The sequence below is a fragment of the Aulonocara sp. 'chitande type north' Nkhata Bay genome, linkage group LG7, assembly GCF_057382095.1.
Source record: "Aulonocara sp. 'chitande type north' Nkhata Bay isolate Kocher_YH1m ecotype deep benthic linkage group LG7, A_spYH_male_GT1.1, whole genome shotgun sequence".
NCBI lineage: Eukaryota > Metazoa > Chordata > Actinopteri > Cichliformes > Cichlidae > Aulonocara > Aulonocara sp. 'chitande type north' Nkhata Bay.
Genome location: NC_141350.1, coordinates 7,093,833 through 7,113,184, shown reverse-complemented (window position 1 = coordinate 7,113,184; position 19,352 = coordinate 7,093,833). Strand labels below are relative to the sequence as shown.

The 19,352-nt window shown below is 37.4% G+C and overlaps 1 protein-coding gene across 1 annotated transcript in view; it reads right to left on the bottom strand.

Moving 5' to 3' along the window:
- lrrc4ca (leucine rich repeat containing 4C, genome duplicate a) overlaps window positions 1-19,352 on the bottom strand; it is a 49,851-nt gene that overhangs the window by 14,713 nt on the left and 15,786 nt on the right. The window contains exon 2 of the mRNA XM_086298224.1: window positions 1,548-1,620. The gene's annotated coding sequence lies outside the window, so the exon portion shown is untranslated. The remainder of the gene's footprint in view (window positions 1-1,547; window positions 1,621-19,352) is intronic.

Here is a 19,352-nt window from a genome sequence, read left to right as displayed (position 1 = left end):
TGACAACATCCTCACTTTCTGGAGTAATATAAAAGCATGCACTTTTAAAATTAAGCTGCCTTTATCCTAATTTGTTGCGATCCATCGGGTTGTTTGCTAATTAAATGACACCAGAGACAGATTCTGAAAACACAGAGGGCTTCTTTGGAAAGGCATATTGTACATTTGCACTTGTTCTGTAATGAGACTAATTACAATATTTTTCATTCAATAACACAAAATCACTTGTGACTGCACACGTTTGGGAACATGTATGTAACCTGCTGTTTTTCTGATACTTGGCACCAAAGGCAAAGGGTGCATTTTAGAGGAAATAAAAACATGTCAATTGATTCCATTGCACAAATTCAATATCATTTCCATGAAGACTTTCAATCTCCTACCCCACAGGGATGGATATAAAGAGAAAATAAGAGAAATACCACATGAAAAGAAGCTTTGAAGTAAGTGAATCACAAAAGCAACTATTCATGCGAGTCATATCAAATAAGTTGAATGCCATGTAGCTTTTAAAAAGGTCTGACAGACAGCACTTTTATTAGTGAGCTTTTAAGACATCACTAGGGTTTCAAAGTTTCAAAGATGCCAAAGAGTCAGCGCCGGGTTCATGGTTGCATTGGTCAAAAAAAAAAACAACAACTCCAGGATGATTTATTGTGACAGGGATAATAGACGTATTAAATTATGACAACATATTGCCAATGCAGGGAAACAGTATCATCAGCCTAGAGGAATAGTGTTTGCCAGTAAAAGCTTTCTGACACTGCGACAGCAGTTCACACCAAATGTAGAACAGACATGTAGTAGAAGTTACATGCATGAGTTGAGCTGTTCACCCCAGAGGCATATATCTGTGTGCAGTCCAACAACGCTCTTAGATACAAAAAGAAAAAAGGAAAAAAAAAAAAAAAAACGCCTGACACAAAGGTAAAACGTCTAGTGAAAATAGACTTTTTGTGAACATAGGCACCAGCATAGAATAACTACTGAGAGTCATAAGCTTCTTTTTAGTTTTACACTTCAATAGTTCTAGCTCCTTTTTCAACTATATCCACAGCCTAAAATCAAGTCATTTCTCATTTCACTGTGATGGGGTAAAGTCTACAGGAGTATCAAGTTTCTCTCTGTCCATCTCCATCAATGAGGTTATTAACTGACCAGTTTATTTGCCAATGTGTTAACTGGACTTAATTCCACACATTTAGATGTGTTCTGATGCCAAACCTTGAAAAATTTATCAAAAGTGTTCTTTGATTTAAAAAAAAAACCAAAAAAAAAACCAGGCAAATTATCAGAATTTTCTCTGAACCAAAAAGATGTTTTCTTGATAATGTCCTTGTTTTCAATGGGTTTAGCGGTTTAGACATAGGTGTGAAATTATACATTATTTCATATCAATGAAATATGCATGACAAGCAAAACAAATAATTTTTTACACATTTCTATGTGTGCATCTTTTTCTCTGAAAGCATCAGACAAACCATGCATATCTCTTTGACCAGGAAAGAAAATCACCAAGGTTGAGCCAAGCTCTGCCTAAGTCTTACCTGCCAGCTCAGTCAAGATCCAAGGGGTTTTAATCATCCACATATTAGCTTTCAATCCACCAAAATGCTGGACCTGCAAATAAAAGAGGATAAATGTAAGCAACCTTTAAAATAGATTTGTAGCAATACAGTTTCTGTCCACTCCATTCCCCGGGCTCCATGGAATAGAGTCTATGAATAATGCACATTTTTGGAAAGATCATGATGCATCTACTCAGCTACCAAAAATGCAATTTTTTTAAACCCCCAGGATAGAGTACACCTAATTCAAAATTCTCTTTACTGTTTCTAAATAATCATTGAGTCATCTTGTTAGTTTTCCTTTCAACTACTTCCTCAGCACTCTCTGCTGATGCTGATATTTTAGTACCTCTGAGACCCTCCATCTAACAAGAGGGACTTTATAGTATGCTACTGTATGTCGGAAGAGCTCATTCCTCAGGGACGACGGGACAGTCAAAGCCATAAAACTTCACAAACACACTGCAAAACACATATGCACACAGCACACACAAAAACACTCAGAGCCTGAACACACAAACACGGACACACAGAGGACAGACCCTGTTGAATAAATTATGGGGGACAAAAGCAAATGGAGATAAAGCTCTCCATCCTGCATGGCATCCATTAGTATAGTGCAGGAACCCTGAATCTAAATAAGTGTATGTTTGATCAAGTGGGTTGTTACTACAGTAACAGGCAATCATAACAGCCATTCCTGATTAAAGATTTCTCATTTACACAAAATTGCCAGTAAGTATGGTCTCTGTATTACGGTTACATTGAATCCAAAGACATACCAGTTAATAGCCACAAAACACTGCAAACATAGATATGTCTTTCTCATATTTAATGCAAAGTTAAACTGAAAAGACTAGAGCGGAATAGAATGGACATCAATGAGTTATATACAGTTTAATACAATTGAATACATTTAATAATTATAACAGCAATAATAATAATAATTTCCCCCACTAGCCCCAGAGCTTTTTGACAACTGGCAATTGGCACAGATTTGGTGATCTTTGGTGAGTTGGTCTATTTATAGCAGATGTAGTTGACTCAAAATAAACTCATCGAAAGGAGGGGAGAGGTGACTTTGCACAACAGTGTAGCTCACGGAAGAAAAAAGGAACCTGAATAGTTTAGCACTCATGAACATGTCATGAATCTTGATGATATGTAGGAATATAAATAGAATATCATTTATCATCAATAATAAAAGTATACCTCAATCCAAGTCTATAGCTGTAAATAACACATACGTGTTTAAAATTGGTAAGCAATGACAAGATCCCTTACTGGAATAAGTAAGTTTATCAATAAATATTGTAACACAATTAGTTGAGGGAGAAGTATTCAGTGCTATCTGTCTTAAACTTTGCTAAAAATGACCAATTATGTCGACAAAGTAGATGATAGAGATGATGGATATGGACTATGTGCTATAATCATTATCACTGTTGTTATTATCAACAACATCAATATTGTAACCACCCTTCCACCCCCACCTTCTATCCTCCAAAGAGAGCACAGAAAACGCCTTCTGACTTTCCTCTTCCTCTGACAAAGATCTACATTATTACATTTTTAAAAAGCATGTTTCGATCCTGTATTTTAAAAGACGTATGTGTTTTTTTCTAATTAAGAAAAAAGTCTGGTCTGTCAGAGACAGCTGCGACTTTGATGGTGTTTGGACATTTGTAGGATAAGAAAGTATGATGTGTTTCTTCAGTCAGTATGCTATATTTTGTAATTTAACTACAAGGTAAGAAATAGCAACCCATGGATGATCTAGAATAATAGAATAAATGCCAAGCCTTGAAAATGTATCCCCAATGTTATCAAAATTATACATTGTTATTTTCTAAACATCGTTATGCAGTGTGTTATTTAAAAAAATGGTCTAAACAGGTAAGGATAGTGACAGTTTGCAAATAAAAAATAGCTAATAAGAAAAAAAAACAAGATAAAAATGTAGTCTAATACAGACAAGCAGCACTAAGGTGTTGTAGTTAAATTAAAAGGAACAACACTTATTTGTACCAGATTAAACCCATACTCAGCCTTAAAAAAAAAGAAAACAAGCCATGTAGCCTAACAAAGTCTTACTTCACTGTTTTCTGTCCAGGATCTCAGCATATTTTGACCAGCAGGTCACACTACATTACCCACTAGAAAAGACCAGAAAGGCATGTCAGGATGATTCAACTGACTACACATCCACTCGTTCAATTAAGGTCTTTGGTGGGGCTGGCCCGTGTGGTTTACAGTGTGGTAAATGCATCTCCCAAAGGAGCAGTAAGTGCTGAAATCAGCTCAGCTGAGCCTTCCATTTGTCATTATCTAATGGTAAATCCATGTGTGTCTAGTAGAAGGCTCTCACCAACCAGTAAGTGACACTAAGAGAAAAAAAGGAAAAAAAGAAACACGTTGTATACACAATAAACACCTTTGTTAAAAATTTAATGTCTATAGACATGTTAGAGCAAATGTGTGCATACTGTTCCTCTTTTATATTGTATTTTACTACTAAAAGCGGTATGATTATATCAAGAGCTTTAAAAGATCCATGAAATCTCTCAACTTTGCTTTGATGTGTTGTACAAGCACACATGGATTCCAAGCTATATTTTCTACTAAAAACAACAGAATGAGGAAGATAATGATGACGAGATAAAACAAATTAACAGACTTAAAAGTAGGCATTTAGATAGAATACAATTATCTGGAACAAAGAAAGCCATTTCATAATTCTCTCAATTACATGATCTGGGACTTAATTAAATTAGAATGTGACCAAATCTATGTTATTAATTAATACATGCCTCAGCTATGTGCACAGTTTGTTGGTAGACAATATAAGGGCTTACAGGCTTTTCTGGAAAATTCTGATTTTTTTCTCCATGTGTGTGTGTGTCAGTGTGTGTGTGCGTGCCTGTGTATGTTTGAATGCCTGTATGTGCTAGTACAGTTGATCATCACGCCTACTGACAACCAGACTTGCTTGAAATATGGTGTCTGATGGTATGATGTCATACTGCCAGATCTTCTTATCTGCAATTCAGAAACCGGTGCAGGATGAGGTCTGTCTATTGTAACAGAATAGTTTCATCTGTAGTGTTTTAGAGTGATGCAAAACATAGCTATTTTCAAGTCCAATAGAATTGGAAGCCCTGCAGGGCTGAAGGCTAAGAGAAAAATGGGATACATCACAGACTACAGCATGTAGCATTGTCCTCAACATATTATCCCTACAAAAGATTCACTGTAAAAGCATTATAATTTGCTGTTTAAAAGAAACACTTTTACAGACCTTGGTTAGCACAACAGTTTGAAATGCTGCTGAACCGAGGATGCCGCACAGGAACTCGTTGCAGAGTGGAATTAGTGCAATCAGGGGAGATATGGAATTAATATGTCTGATTAAGTGCCTGACTAAATTAGCATTTGGAGTCCAAAGAGATTTCAAACACGAGGGGAGGGATGAGATATGTTCTGAGAAGAAGAAAGGCTGACAGATTGCACTATAGAGGATAATAGAGTAGCTAAAACAACAAGACGGAGGGAAATGATAGAAGGAACAGTTATGACTCTTGGTTTTACTCAGATCAGTCGTTAAATAATTTTAACAAATAAAAAAACAACAACAGAATTTTGTTTTCTCCTGATCTGCTTGCGGAATGGATTCACACTCGCTGCCTTATCTTAGATTTTCACCAATACAGAAAGCAGCTGTCAGTTGTTCATGATGTGAGAGGTAATTGGTTTGGCCCCATCAAAAAAGTTAGTGCCTTCAAAGACACTATGATCTGTTTTCATGTAGACCCAGTAATTAGGAACTGAATGACTACATGGAGATGGTTATACTTAGAGAACAAAGACATTAAGAATTAAAAAATGTGACAAGTATTTAGAGACAGGCAAATAAGGACACAATACCAACACTTATGAAAAAAAAAGGTGATGAAAAACAGAGGGAAAAAGTAGTACGAGGAGATGAATGGAAGATGAAAGAGGAAACATGACTCGCCCCTCGGAGAGAGAGAGAAATAAGTTATCAATATGGTGTTTCTTCCTTAAAATGTCTAACTTGAAATTCTGGTGAAAGCCGGAGAAAAAGGCATGAGAACAGATGACGTCTTGATTAACAGAGGAGGCACAGAACAGTAAGCAAAACAGCATATGCAATGCAAATCTATTTGATCTGACACTGAAATTGAATCTGTGCGCGGTCCCTCTTAATTAACAAAAAAAAAAGAGAGCAAAAGTGAAAGAGAATAAAAAGAGGACAAGATTACTCTTAAAAGAACAGCAACTGTACAAGAAAAGCGATCAAGGTAAAAAGCGCAGCCAAGGAATAAAATGCAAGGTAAGACAGAGAAATGAAAACCTTCGAGCAGGAGAAAAGGTGAATACAAATTAAGAAGAAAAGGCAAAGTGGTATGTGGATTACTTTGGGCAAATGAGTGATATATGAGCAAAGAGGGTGAGAGACACATGGGGAAAGAGAAGAGTGGAGAGCAGTAGAATTCTTATTATTTATTTCATTTTGTGGTGTGATGGCTGTTGAGAGAAGTTTGCTTTCATGACTTTGCACCAGAAAGGCTTTCTAAAAGAAAGCTTTCAATTCTTTTATATTCGATTCAGTTTTCTCTTACAGTTTGAATAGGTTTAGTCAACAAAACTCTGGTTAGGTGTAGGGAAGAATAATATCCACCCATTGTCTTAAACTGCTTGTCCAGCTAAGGGTAAAGGTATGCCGGAGCCCGTCCGAGCTGTCATAGGGGGAAAGGTGGTGTGCACCAGTTTATTGCACATCTAACACATAGAGACAACCGTTCGTGCTCACATGAACACCTGGGCAATTTAGCATCACCAATCAGCCTAGCATGCATGTCTGTGGGAAGAAGCCAGAGTACCCAGAGAGAACATGCAAACTCCACACAAAAAGGCCCAAGCAGGTTAATGGACATGTTTGTTTCAGTATATTTCCAGTCAGTGGGTTTAAACCAGGAATTCTCTTGCTGTGACAGCGTAACCACTGCTCCTACGGGCATCGTGCCAGAAAAGAGTCAATGTTAAAATCCAAATTTTCAGCAACATAAATCACATCTTAGTGAGTCTACTTGGCAGAAAACCCTGAAAGCAAACTTTACTCGTGGCACATGTGATGGTAATTCACCGCATGTGAAATGTACACCATACTTTTTGAGAACTAAACTTGAGCAGTTGTTGAAGTGAATAACATGCTCCGTGGCAAACTGACAAGTTGGAGTAATTTCCTCCATCTGTTCTTTTTCAAAAATTAAAAAGTGGACTTCAATTGGTGTCTCATTTGGTAGAAAAACAGACTTATCGGTACAGTCTAATTAAGCTATTTTATGATAGAATGATCCTGCTTGCTCTATCATTTTCGTTACACTGAAGATATGAAACTCTGAGTTTTAAATTTCCAAAGGCACTGACTTGTCTAATGTAATCTTGTTTATATGATCAAGGTCCCTAGAGTATGAGTTCTGTTCTTGGGTCTCTTTTATTGACTGATCTGACTATGATTGCACACATTGAAGTTGTTTAGCTGGTGTTTTCTGCTGCGGTGAGACAACCATTTCTACCTCCACACAGGAAATATTAATTTCAAATAATCAGACTCCATCACCAATTAGTTAGCATATTTTTTACTGACCTTGCAGCTTTTTATGCATATTTCTCCTAACAAGAAACCATAATCTGTGAGGCATATTGCACTGTATTTTGTTAAATATATTGTTGTTTCCAGGGAGACAAGTCCATTTAATTTAACCACCCCAATGATATTTTCTGTTATGTTACTCTCAAAACAACCTTTACATTAAGCTACTGTTTTCATCATCAAGTACTTTAAAGCTGCGTGGTGTTGTGGACTTCTCTAGAGAAGTGTGAAGGCTTTGGTATGTGTCCATGTGCAGAATTTTGTATTTCCCTTGACTTTTCAGCCATGTAAGAAAGATCCCAGATTCCGGTCCACAGGTTAGTATAACAATCTGTAAATGCATGCATCTCTGTTTCCACATACTAAGACAATTTTTCACCCACCTGTCTGAAAATCCACGTGGACACATTTTCACACAAAAGACTTGATATTAGACTACAGCTATAACCCATGCAACAGAGTGAGGATGCAGAAGTGTAGCTACCCTTCCCTGGTGGGCTCAGCGCTAGGCATGCTAAGCGGATTTACAGTACAATATCTACACCAAGCAGAGCATTCATTACAGGTATCAAGAGTTGAAGTTGATAACACAGTTAAGAAAGGAAATGCTGACATAGTATCAAAGAAAGGATGTAATATGAGTGCCAGATTATGATGTTGAACATTTTCATTGTAGACGGAGGCGGTGAAAGAGGAATAAGAGAAGAAGTGAGGATCTATAGATTAGAATATGACTTAATTTGTGTCTTCCTGAAGCCAAGTAAAGTGAGTGCATGAATCACCAGAATATGGTATTATGTTGTAAATGTATGTATATGCAATATAAGTGTCCATACAATATGTAAATGAAATTTACCACAAAATATTATTTACAAAATCCGCATCATACTATGTAAGTAAATGGTAAAGAAAAGAAACGCCTGGAGAAAAATGTTATAACCAATTAGGTTATAATTGGTTATGTTACTGACATGCTGCTAATTACTTATATTACAGGTCAGTAACATAACGTAATATGAAAAGAATGTCTTTAAAAGGCAGTTTTGCAGAAATATAGATGGGAAGAAGTTCAGCAGTCTGCAAAGAACAAAAACAAAATAAAAAAAATCTGTGTGTCTACATATTGTGGAACACTTCCAGAATAATGTTCGCTAACATTGTCAAGAGAGTCAGAGAATTTGGAGAAAATTCAAAAATTATGATCAAAGTATAGGTTTAGGACCCTTGCAAATCATTGCATTCTATTTGTATTAACAATTTTACATAGTGCCACAGCATTTTCAGAATTAGAGTTGCACCTTAACACATGCCATGAAACTGGATTGTGGAGTTTTATTATGCATGTAATACTTGAGAGAGTGCTTAAGTGGCAAGAAATGAAGGCAAAAATTAAATGTGGTCACTTTGTTAGTAATACAAGTTACTTTTGGGTGATGAACAAACTTATAAGTGAGATTATTTAACATCTGGTGCATTATTGCATTGATTTGTAATGGGGAACTGTTTCTGCCCACAAAGAATCGACATGGTATGAACAGCATGTTAGGTCTCCAGAAGAGGTTTTCCAACACAGCTGGAGTGTGTTGTGATTCCTCCATCTTTTGGAAGTGCACAAAGCCAACACAAAAATCATTGTAGTTACTGTATTTGCATACACAACATACAACCATAATGTAACATAATTCCTAAACTAAGACTAAGACTAAAAAATAAAAATAACTATGGTTTCTTACTGTGTGTCCACAGATTGGGTGAATTGGTACATCATGCCATGTCCATGTGTGTGTTTTGATGTCTTATTGTAAATATTTTATCAAAGTTTTCCATACCTATGCTGTGGTCATGTAAAACTATGTTAGACTGAAATCACTGACATGCATGTCTGGTAGTGTGTGTGAAAAAAAAAGACTGAGTTAAAGAGGGGTGACAGGGCGATAACTGTATGGAAAGTGAACACAGTTCTTGGGAACCCTCTCTCTCTCTCTCTCAGCAGAGAGGGAGGCCGTCTGAGGTTATTTATGTTTCATCTGGAGATGGAAGCTGAAGAGCAGAGGGGAGACCCCCCAGTGGAATTACTGACTGGAGATATACCCTCCCAGGGCTACAGTCTCTCTCTTCTCCCTCTTTCTCCCACTCCTGCTCACTTTCCATCTCCCACCTTTCTGATCTTCACCAGAGAGCTGCCACTGTCTCTCTGGGAGAAGGGGGAAGAGAAGAAGAAAAAGGGAAATTGCTCATTCTCAATGCCATCTTTTCCTGCCTCACAGTCAAACTCTATTCATCCCACACGCCTGTGGTCTGCAGAGCTTTGCTTGGCTTTGCTTTGCTCTAGAAGCACCAAGAAAGCTGAACTGAGTTGTTCTTAAGGCTCCTCCCAGGTTTGTCTCCCTCTACGTGGGAAGCATAGCTTCTTATCCCAGCCCTCCTCATTAACAGCATTCCCATCACACACCACAGTCATTAAAAGAGCCACTTGTCCTCCTCCATCCCCCTTGATATTCTCCTTTCATCATTCAATTTCTGTTTGGATGAACTAGTAGTGTGAATGGCTGACACCTTTACTCCACCAGGACCAGAGTGAATTATTGGGAGGCAGAGAACTGCGGTTACATAAGCATCATAAAGCTACCTCTCCATGACCCGTTCCAGACATTCTGGTGTTACCATGGGAGGCAATGAAAAGATGCTTTTTTGTTCCCAATTTCTCTTAATGAACAAAGGTGTCAAATGCGATCTCATATTCAGGTCATTTGGGAGGTTCTCCATAGCTGCAAGAAGTCAGGATGCTAAAAATACAAGTGCAGCAGAAAGTATGCATGGCAGCTTATACTTTGAGAGTGATTTGAGACAACCCCTTCCCCTTTCTATCATCCAGGGAAGGTTTCAGCCTTTATACAGTGCAAGTTTTGAGCAACTACATAATTAAGTTGACATTGTTGCTACAGCAAAGTGCTCCTTAGCAGTGACGCTCCCCTGTAGGAATTCTCACCTGGCGCTGGTGTGTGACCCCAGGAGTTTGCTATTTCCGTGTGATGCTTTTCTCTCTGTCGTGGCACAACACAATCCCCATCTACTGTCAGATTTCATAAGCTGGATGAAAACATGATGAGGAATGACGAACCATCAAATGCTTCTACATTTCTATGGAGAGAGAGACGACGGGTGTGAGGGACGGGGGAGATGAATAAGGGACCTGCTGCAAGAGTGGGGCTTGTATAGAAAGAGAGACTGTTCATTATTCCTCAAATAGAAACAAGCCCAGTCTCTGCTAATCTCCCTCACGACTGTAACAAGAAAATGGACTCTGCTTTCACTGCCTCTCAAAGCCACAAGCTAACAATGGGTGTAGAAGAAATCAAATTTGCACCCCCCAACCACCCACCCCCACCTGTTAACCTTCTTATTTTCTTATTTCTTTCCTCGTCTAGCCTTCTCTATGACTTCCTCCTTCTCCTGTAACTCTCCCCTGCACTCCATCCTCTGCCTAGTTAACTTCATTGGTCGAGGAGGAAGAATGCTGAGAAGGCAAGACTAAGAAGAAACGAGCATCAATTAGACTCTAAAGTGCACTTTATTTTTTGTCCCCGTATGCCAAATTAAATTACACTATAAATAAAAAAAGCGCAATGGAAAAGCAATGAACTTTAATTATCGAAGCAGAACCTCAGCATGGGTCATTGCTCACTACACTCCACATAACTGTGTGCTCCTACACTACACACGTTCTGGCTTAGAGCCACTGTTTGGATCTTCTCAGGGATGTAAATTCTGCAAAATGAGTCTTATTTTATAATCAAACCCGCTTGGTCACATATCACTGCTAGTCCATCATATACTGTCTTTCATACATCTGTTCATTAATTCAAAAATATAACCAGCTATTAACATGACAACAAGTCATTTTGGTGTGTAGACAAGGTCAAGAAAACCTGCTAAAGTCTAAACCCTGCATCAAAACAGGGAATAAAGATGATTTAAGTGACTTTGAGTGCCAGCGGGCTGAGTATTTCAGAAATTGCTGATCTGCTGAAACTTTCTAATAAAACTATCTCTAGGGTTTACAGAGAATGGGCCAAAAAAGCTAAAATATCCAGTAATCAGCAGTCCTCTGGGTAAAAATACCTTGTTAATTCCAAAGGTCAGAGGAGAATAGCCAAACTGCTTTGAGCTGATAGGAAGCACTCTCAAATAACCACTCTTTGCTTCTACAGTAAGCAGGAGAGCATCTTTGCATGCCTTGCATACAACACATCAACCCTTGAAGCAGATGGACTACAGTGTCCAAAGATTGGGTGCCACTCCTGTCAGCTGCAAAAAGAAACTGAGGCTACAATTCACTCTGGCTCACCAAAATTGGAAAGCAAAGTTTCGGACTGATCAGTTTCAATATCAGCTCTGAGATTATGATGGGAGGGTCTGACAGCATAAAAATAACATTAAAAAAAAGAGTTCTGTAGGCAAAAGCAGGTGCAACCCGGTACTAGCAAGGTGTGACCAATGAACTGGCCGGATGATATTCTATGTCCATGTTGCTCCAGACAACCTTTAATTGTTCACACTATTCATGAAAGAAGTCATATGTAATTAACAGGTAAGTTACATTAAAATGTATGAAATAATAGGTATAATAATAATAATAATAATAATAATAATAATAATAATATTAAAATGTTACACTGAAAACCCCATGGCATTATTTTTTTTAAATAATCTTCTACTTATATTATATACATGACTTAATCTTCTTACCTACTGTGTCAAGACATGAGATCACTATGATAATTCATTCAGGAACGCTGGGAATGCAGAGGAAAACAAATTAAACATAACTAAAATGGTGCTTTCCACAACGTGGCTTGGATGGATGGGGTAATGTGTGTCTGTGGGGGAGCAAGACACAGAGAGTGGAGAGAACGTGCGAGACAGCAGCTGTGATTCCCCTCTATTTCAGTTTTGGGAGGGGTGCCAGGTCAGATGGCACTGCACAGCAAGACCTGCCAATGTTTTATCTTTATCTTTTTAAGTGAGCATTGTTGATTGTGTACCATCAACATATGACCTCGATGGAAAGTCAGCTTTTCATTTATATTTAAGCGGATTCTTTGCTGTGGTAAAATATCAGGAATAATCTAATTTAATAATCTAAAAATGGCAGCTTGTCAAGTCATCAGAAAAAAGAAAATGAACGTTCACCAGTCATATTCTGATTTTTTTAAAAAGTATTTAATTAAGTATAATTCATTTCAAAATGGCTGCTAAATAACAGGCTTGTGCACCAAATATCAAGGTAATGATGCGGGATTTTAGATTATTAATCTAGATACTCCATTATTAAAGTAATTTGGCTTCATCACTATGGAGCCCTTGAGGATATCAAGGACATCAACCAAATAAGAGCAAGAGAATTAAGGTAAGAGTAAGATGAAAGGATAAAATAGGCCATCAGTGTTGCACGTCAACAGATAAGATGAGAGGAGCCATTTCATTCCAGTTATTTTTTCAGTAAGGACCAAAATGCCTGAGATTCAGTAAGGGTTATTTTCATATTATTTTTTAATGAATAGATATAATATGACTTGAAAGGTAAAATAAAGCTGTCTATTCAAATCTGAAAAACCATTAAAATGATGATATTGTCATGGCCCAAGGACTGTGTGCTGTCCCTGATATTTGACATTTAATGTTGATGTGTATCTGAGTTGGTTTTGATTCATATGTTTTGCAGGTTAAGTTTAAAAGGAGACTAGCAATGCTCAGACTCAGTTTTTTTGTACGATATAATAACTATTTGAAGATGGTTTACTATTCTATGCCTAGTTTTGAGGTCTTGGTCTTTTTTTTTTTAGCTTCAGGATCATCTTCCTCCAGTATTCCACTGTCTCAGTTGTCATGTCTGTTAAAAGTCTTATCTTTTAGTATGTGTTTTTCGATAAATCCTTTTAGTGCATTGTGTCGGTTCAGCCCAGCCTCCCAACAGTTCGTGATATTGTCATAACTTTAAATCTATTCATTTTTGTTGCTGGACATGAATTTACAATTTTTTGGAACTGTTTTTTTACTATGTTCCTCAACACAAACTTTGTATATTATGTCCCTGAATACAAGTCTTCATTTGGCTATTACACATTATTTATTAAGAATATATGACAAAAAAGTGGCAAAAACTACTTGATTACACCATTTCTTTTAAAACTATGCTTTTTTACAACTGGTTGACAAACTTTCCTATTTCCAGTATTTTAGGGAGGATTTCAGAAGGAAGTGTTGAATTTTCAGCACAAAAGTTGTTTTCTCTGAAGATGTTGCCGCCGATCTTAATGGTGCTTCATTCACCTTTGTCCATAATTATTCCAAAATAAGGCACTTCTACTTGGCAAAACAATGATTAGCCAAATGGTTGCCCTTACATTCTTCAAAAAAAAAAAAAAAAAATTGAATACATATGAATAGACCTCTTTGTAATCATCAACATTTTTGATTAATAATTGTAATTTATTAAGAGACAGTGAGACTATACTTTAAAGATTATACTTAAAATTAGTGTTTTTTTGATGAAGCTCATAGTTACGGTTAGATCAGGTGACCCTGAACCATCCCTCAGTATTTAGGTTTAAGTTGCTAGGGAACGTCTACACTAAGATGATACACTAAGTCTCTCACCCTTTTTCACTCCTTGCTGCATATCATTTAATTTTGTCTTCTCTCTCCAGAGCCTGGATCTTCCTGTCAAAAGGGATTTTATTCTTCCCACCATCACCTAATGCTTGCTCATAGGGGATTGTCTGACTGCTGGGATTTTCTCTCTAATATTTTTGTAGAATATTACTGTATAAAATGCCTTGGGGGAACTGTTGTGCTTTTGCTTTATATAAATAAACTTGAATTGAACTTGAATTTGTATGTTGCATATTTACTGAGATGTATTTTAACTAAAGTTGATCCTGTTGTGTCTGGCAGCTGTGTATAGCTCGGTGTATTTGTGTGTCAGGGAGTTATTGGCTGTTCCAATACCTTTCATTTTTGTTCATGCAGTTTGTTCTTACAGGTTTTGTAATAGTTGATATTTTTTCTTTCATAAATATTCCACCCATTGTCTGTCAGAGGAGGTATGCCATTATGATTTACTAAACTACGGTCTGAGCTATAACCCAAATGGCTAGGTCATGCTTGATTTGAGAATGTAGCAACAAAATAAATGTCATCTACTAGTAGTAGTGGCTGTAAGATACACAAAAGGTGGGTCTTCAATTGTGATTAGGATGCTAAAGGCTAATTTTCCTGAGGTTAAAAGTAGTGTTCAAAGTCTTGTATTTTAATGTTCATTTTGTCTTTTGGGAACCGGTTGATCGGTTATTTCTTGTTTTGATATGGTAACCATTTGCAAGATGCATCAACAGAGTATTTATTAATTACAGGAATAAGTCAAACATCGTGCTAAACAGGATGACTGCCTGTGGCATTTTTACTTGATTGATAAATGACTCGAGCTCATTTGTAAAAATAAATAAAACTAAGATTCTCTTTATTAAAATTAAAATAATACAAAAAATTAAATAAGATTAATAAATAAAAGCACTGTGGTAATTCAGAAATATTTTTATTACAGATTTGCTAACATAGGTAGGTCTAGCTATAAACCACTTCTTTACAAAAGGAAGTTTTAGTTTTGATGAATTCAAACTTTTTCAGTTTATAAAATAATAGACTGGCACATTTGTCTATCAAAAGTTAAATAATCTGGCTTTGAAGTGATATTATCAACCACTGCTTTACAGTATTAACCAGATTTTGATTGGCTCTTACAAACTAATTGTAATAGCCAGTACTTAAGAACTAGTGCTATATAATACAAACTGAAAACCTTTTTTTTGCCAAAGAATGTATGACACAATTTTGAGTTCGTCAGATACAGTTCAACCACCAACCACTTCTAGGCACTTAATTACACATGAAGATCAAAGTCCTGAAAGAAACAGTTGAAGTAAAACTAGAAATCAATCAAATGACGCAGCCACCTCCTTACATATTCTCCCTCACATACATTGCTCATGATTCCTTGAATTAGGCCCGTTACACAATTGAACTGTGGTGAATCATTATGCGTTAGTGATGTCTGTTCATGGTTTACATAACCAGGATTTAATAATAAAACAAGTGTGTGAATGCTCTCCCACAATACTACTGCTGCTCCTTGTCTAAGAAGCAGTACTTGGGTTTGTAGAGCTATTCTGAGTCAGGCAGAGACCTGTAGAAATACAGAATGAGAGAAAGAGAGAGCATAGAGAGATGAAATGAACCGAAGAAGTACATGGCTCCTGCCACATGCCTTCCTTTTACCCTGCAGAGTCTCAGGCATTTTGGTCACTGAGGTTTTACAGATGTAGAAATCTTTCAAGGGCTTGTGCATTCAATTTGGCATCAAAAAGCATGGATCAAAACAAGAGCGTATACAGTTTGTTTCAGATCTGCAAACAAGACAAGGTGAACCCTTTCAGTAGATACTGAAAAAGTATGCTGTACACAAAATTCAGAACCAAACAATCTTTAGCCTGTTTTTCTTTTTTCTTTTGTTTTTCATATTACATGACTGAAATATATCCTCGTATCACAGCAAGAGGAATTATAGGGAATGAACGTATCAGCAAGTATATTAAACAAAGACTTCATTTTCAATTATTGTCAGTTATTAACCCAACTGTCTAACAAGCCATGAATACAAAAGAGGAACAAATTAATGGAGAACCTGAATGCTTGACCCTCACAGTGAGGGGATCCGGTGATTCTTGTTGACAGCTGGGGGTATTTTACTGGCCCGTTCACAGGATCACAGAAAATCACCGATCGCTCAGAACAATCACTTTGTTCTGAGCGATCACGTTCATCTAGCGATAAAACATTTCTGTGATGGGAGTATTTTCTTCCAGGATGAGAATGCTCACATCCAAGGGGTTATAAAGCTCACAAAATGGTTTGATGAAAATGATGTCAATCACATTCCAGGGCATTTGCTGTGGGGGCTGTTATTGGCTGAAGTGTTACTTTCCTCCATCATCTTCAAAATACCAAATCAGGGAATATCTTTTTAAAGGGGGATGTTCCATCTTTCCAATAAAGTTATGGAAGCTTGAGGAATGAATGATGAGATACAAGTATAAGGTACAAAATTCAAGGCACTCTGGGAGCACACACCTTACTAAGGGACTTAATGTCAATTTCTCTTAACTTATCACTTGTGTGTATGTTAACAATGAACATAATATTGTTAATTGACAACACATTTTCCCCTACAGAATATTTCAATTCCCAGTTTTTCTGCCGTTTGCTACTACAGGATTAATTTTGGTTATGCTGCTGCTAAGAATCATGATCTAGATGTGATGTGTATATTTACATTAAACCAAACTCACAGTCTATCTATAATCCCCAAAAGTGCTTTTGTTTTCTAAACCTTAGAATGACAAATGGCCATCTGGATAAGAATCTCAGTGGATCTGTGGTTCAAGGTTTTTACAGTGGAATTAATTAAACCCAGTTCCTTCCCAAAATTACCCCAACAAACATCTTACTATGACAATAATGCTTGGGAGGGCAATTTAGCAATGCATGAACTAAAGAAATGACAGAAATCATTGCACACAGACAGCGTACACACCTATACACCCATAAAGTAGACAGTGTTTAGAAGTGAAGCCTGTAAGAGCAGATGCTTGCACACACACAGGCTCACTCTCTATGTTAAAAAGCAAAAAATATTAATTGAAAATCTCAGCTGTGTATTTTTATATTTTATATAACTTCTGACAAACTTGGCATCCCTAGGCCTTCGTTCCTGACAAATTACTGGCGGACAAATTACAGAGCTTCAGCTGGAAATGAACAAAAGCCCAACTGAGGGACACGCTCAGCTGGCAGACATTTAACTTTAGCTGGAGAACCCCCGAGTGTGTGTATGTGTGTGTGTCTGTGTGTGTTTATGTATGTGTGTGTGCGTAAAGAAGAGAGAGAGACTTCATGTTAGCAGTCACATCACATCACAGTTTGCAACCACATTGATTAAGAGAGTTACCATGCAGACTAATTTGGACATGGAGCAGACTAAACGGTTACTGGCAACCTCTGATTTTATGTGAGGACATTAGAACACTTTAATTATCTCACATCACCATAAATATTTTTTTTCCCCTTTCTGTGCAGCTTTTATTTTTACTTTTTTAGTCATATGTCTAGGCATTAGTGAATAATGGATTATAAGCACATGTAATTTTTTAAATAAAGAAACAGCTATTGTGTGTATGTGTGTACATAGATCTAGTTATAGCCGTGGAATTGCTTGTCGGCATGTTTTGTACCACTGCATGCATGTGGAGCTTTTATTTGTTTCACTTTATTTGAGGATGTGGCCCTTTGGGACACTGAAAACAAATTCTATGTAAACTGTGAACTGCTGAGGGATTACAAGAGCCAAAGCCATCCATCAGAGCTGGACGTATCCTCCATATGCAAGCAAATGAATCAGAGCACGTGCCCTCCCACCGGATCCATGAGCAGAATAGGGTGCAAGGGTGTTAGGTGAGGTGAAGAAATGCCCTATAATAAGATGGAGATTAGAAAACCCTCTTGTGATGCTAGAGTAAAAGTTCAGGCAAATATAAGAATAAATGACAAATAAGGTCAATTAAATTGGCTCTGTGACAAAGCAAAGACAGCATTAAAACCCATCACGTCTTTTGAAGTGTATAGTGCTAAGCACAGTGTGGCTGTAAGATATCTAGTTATCCCTGAAAGGGTCTGTAATCACTGGAAGTAGTTGCACAAGACCCCACTCCACACAGCTGTGTATCCCTTTTTTTGCAGCACTGTGGTACTGTCGTCCTCTAGGAATGATTAACCCAGAAGAGCTTAATATAGAAGGAGAGGAAGAAATAGATGGGATAGAAGGATGAGAGGGAAAGAGTGAGAGAGTGAGCAGGGCAAAGAGGACATTACTGAATTCCTTGGAGAGTCTACTCTTTACCTCTGCACATCATACCATGTTCACCACCGTTTAGCAATCTGTCTGCTAATTAATCATGCACTGTAATCAGTCAGATAGGTAGTGAAAAATAGTCTGTGTTCATATGTATTAGGAAACAGGTACACAGAATAAAAGATACAGACTGAATGCCATTTGCTGTTTCAGTAATCTCATCTATAATTGCAATGTTAATGAAATCAGGCTTTGGCATTTACTTAGCTAGGTTCAAGTTGCAAAAATACAGTGCAGACTTCACTTTTTGCTTGGCACCTATGAGTTGTCTTTTGATGATGTACTGTGAGTTTTTTAGACTTAAAGAAATCAGACCAGTGAACAATGGCCAAGTAAATCTTTGATTCTGGAGTTTTATCATCTACTAGATGGGATTGGGTGCACTATTCATTATGCTGATAGTGATCTCCAGAGTGGTGGTATCACAGTCACTGGAGATGGATTGACTGCATTGCCATCAGGGCAAGAAATCATGTCTGCAGCTTTTTAGACTAATTTTGACATGGTGGCAAAAGCAGCAGGGGTGGGCTGGGTTAGCATCCGACTCAGAACACCAGCCAAGCCTGCTAGCTCCCATACAGCCATCAGTGCTAATCTCCTGCTAAGTGCTAACAATAGCACTGATGTGCTTGCTTTATGGAGGAACAGTGCACCCCACAAGTCTGCCTTGTTTGCACGATGCTCCAGCAACCAACCATCTTTAACTTTCCCATTACCAAGGGAACAGTAGAGCTGAAATCAGCTCGGGTATTGTTGCTCTCCTGGAATAGCTGTGTGATTGAAGGCACACAGGTTACTGGATCTGCCATCACAGGCACCAGGAAATGAGGAAAATGTGGATAAACAGTTCTCAAAACCAGCTCCTTTGCATAAAGCACAATGAGATTAGTGAAAGAGAAAATGTGGAGCAGGATAGCGACGATAAGAGGGGAAGATATAACACTTAGTGTTTAGGGTATTTAGACTGGCAATAGAAGAAGAGAGTTTGGAAGAGTTCAACAAGAGTGGAAATGAATAGATTCCCTTAGACGAAATGAAAGAAGCACATTCCAAAATAATAAATCTATAAAGTAAAAAAAAA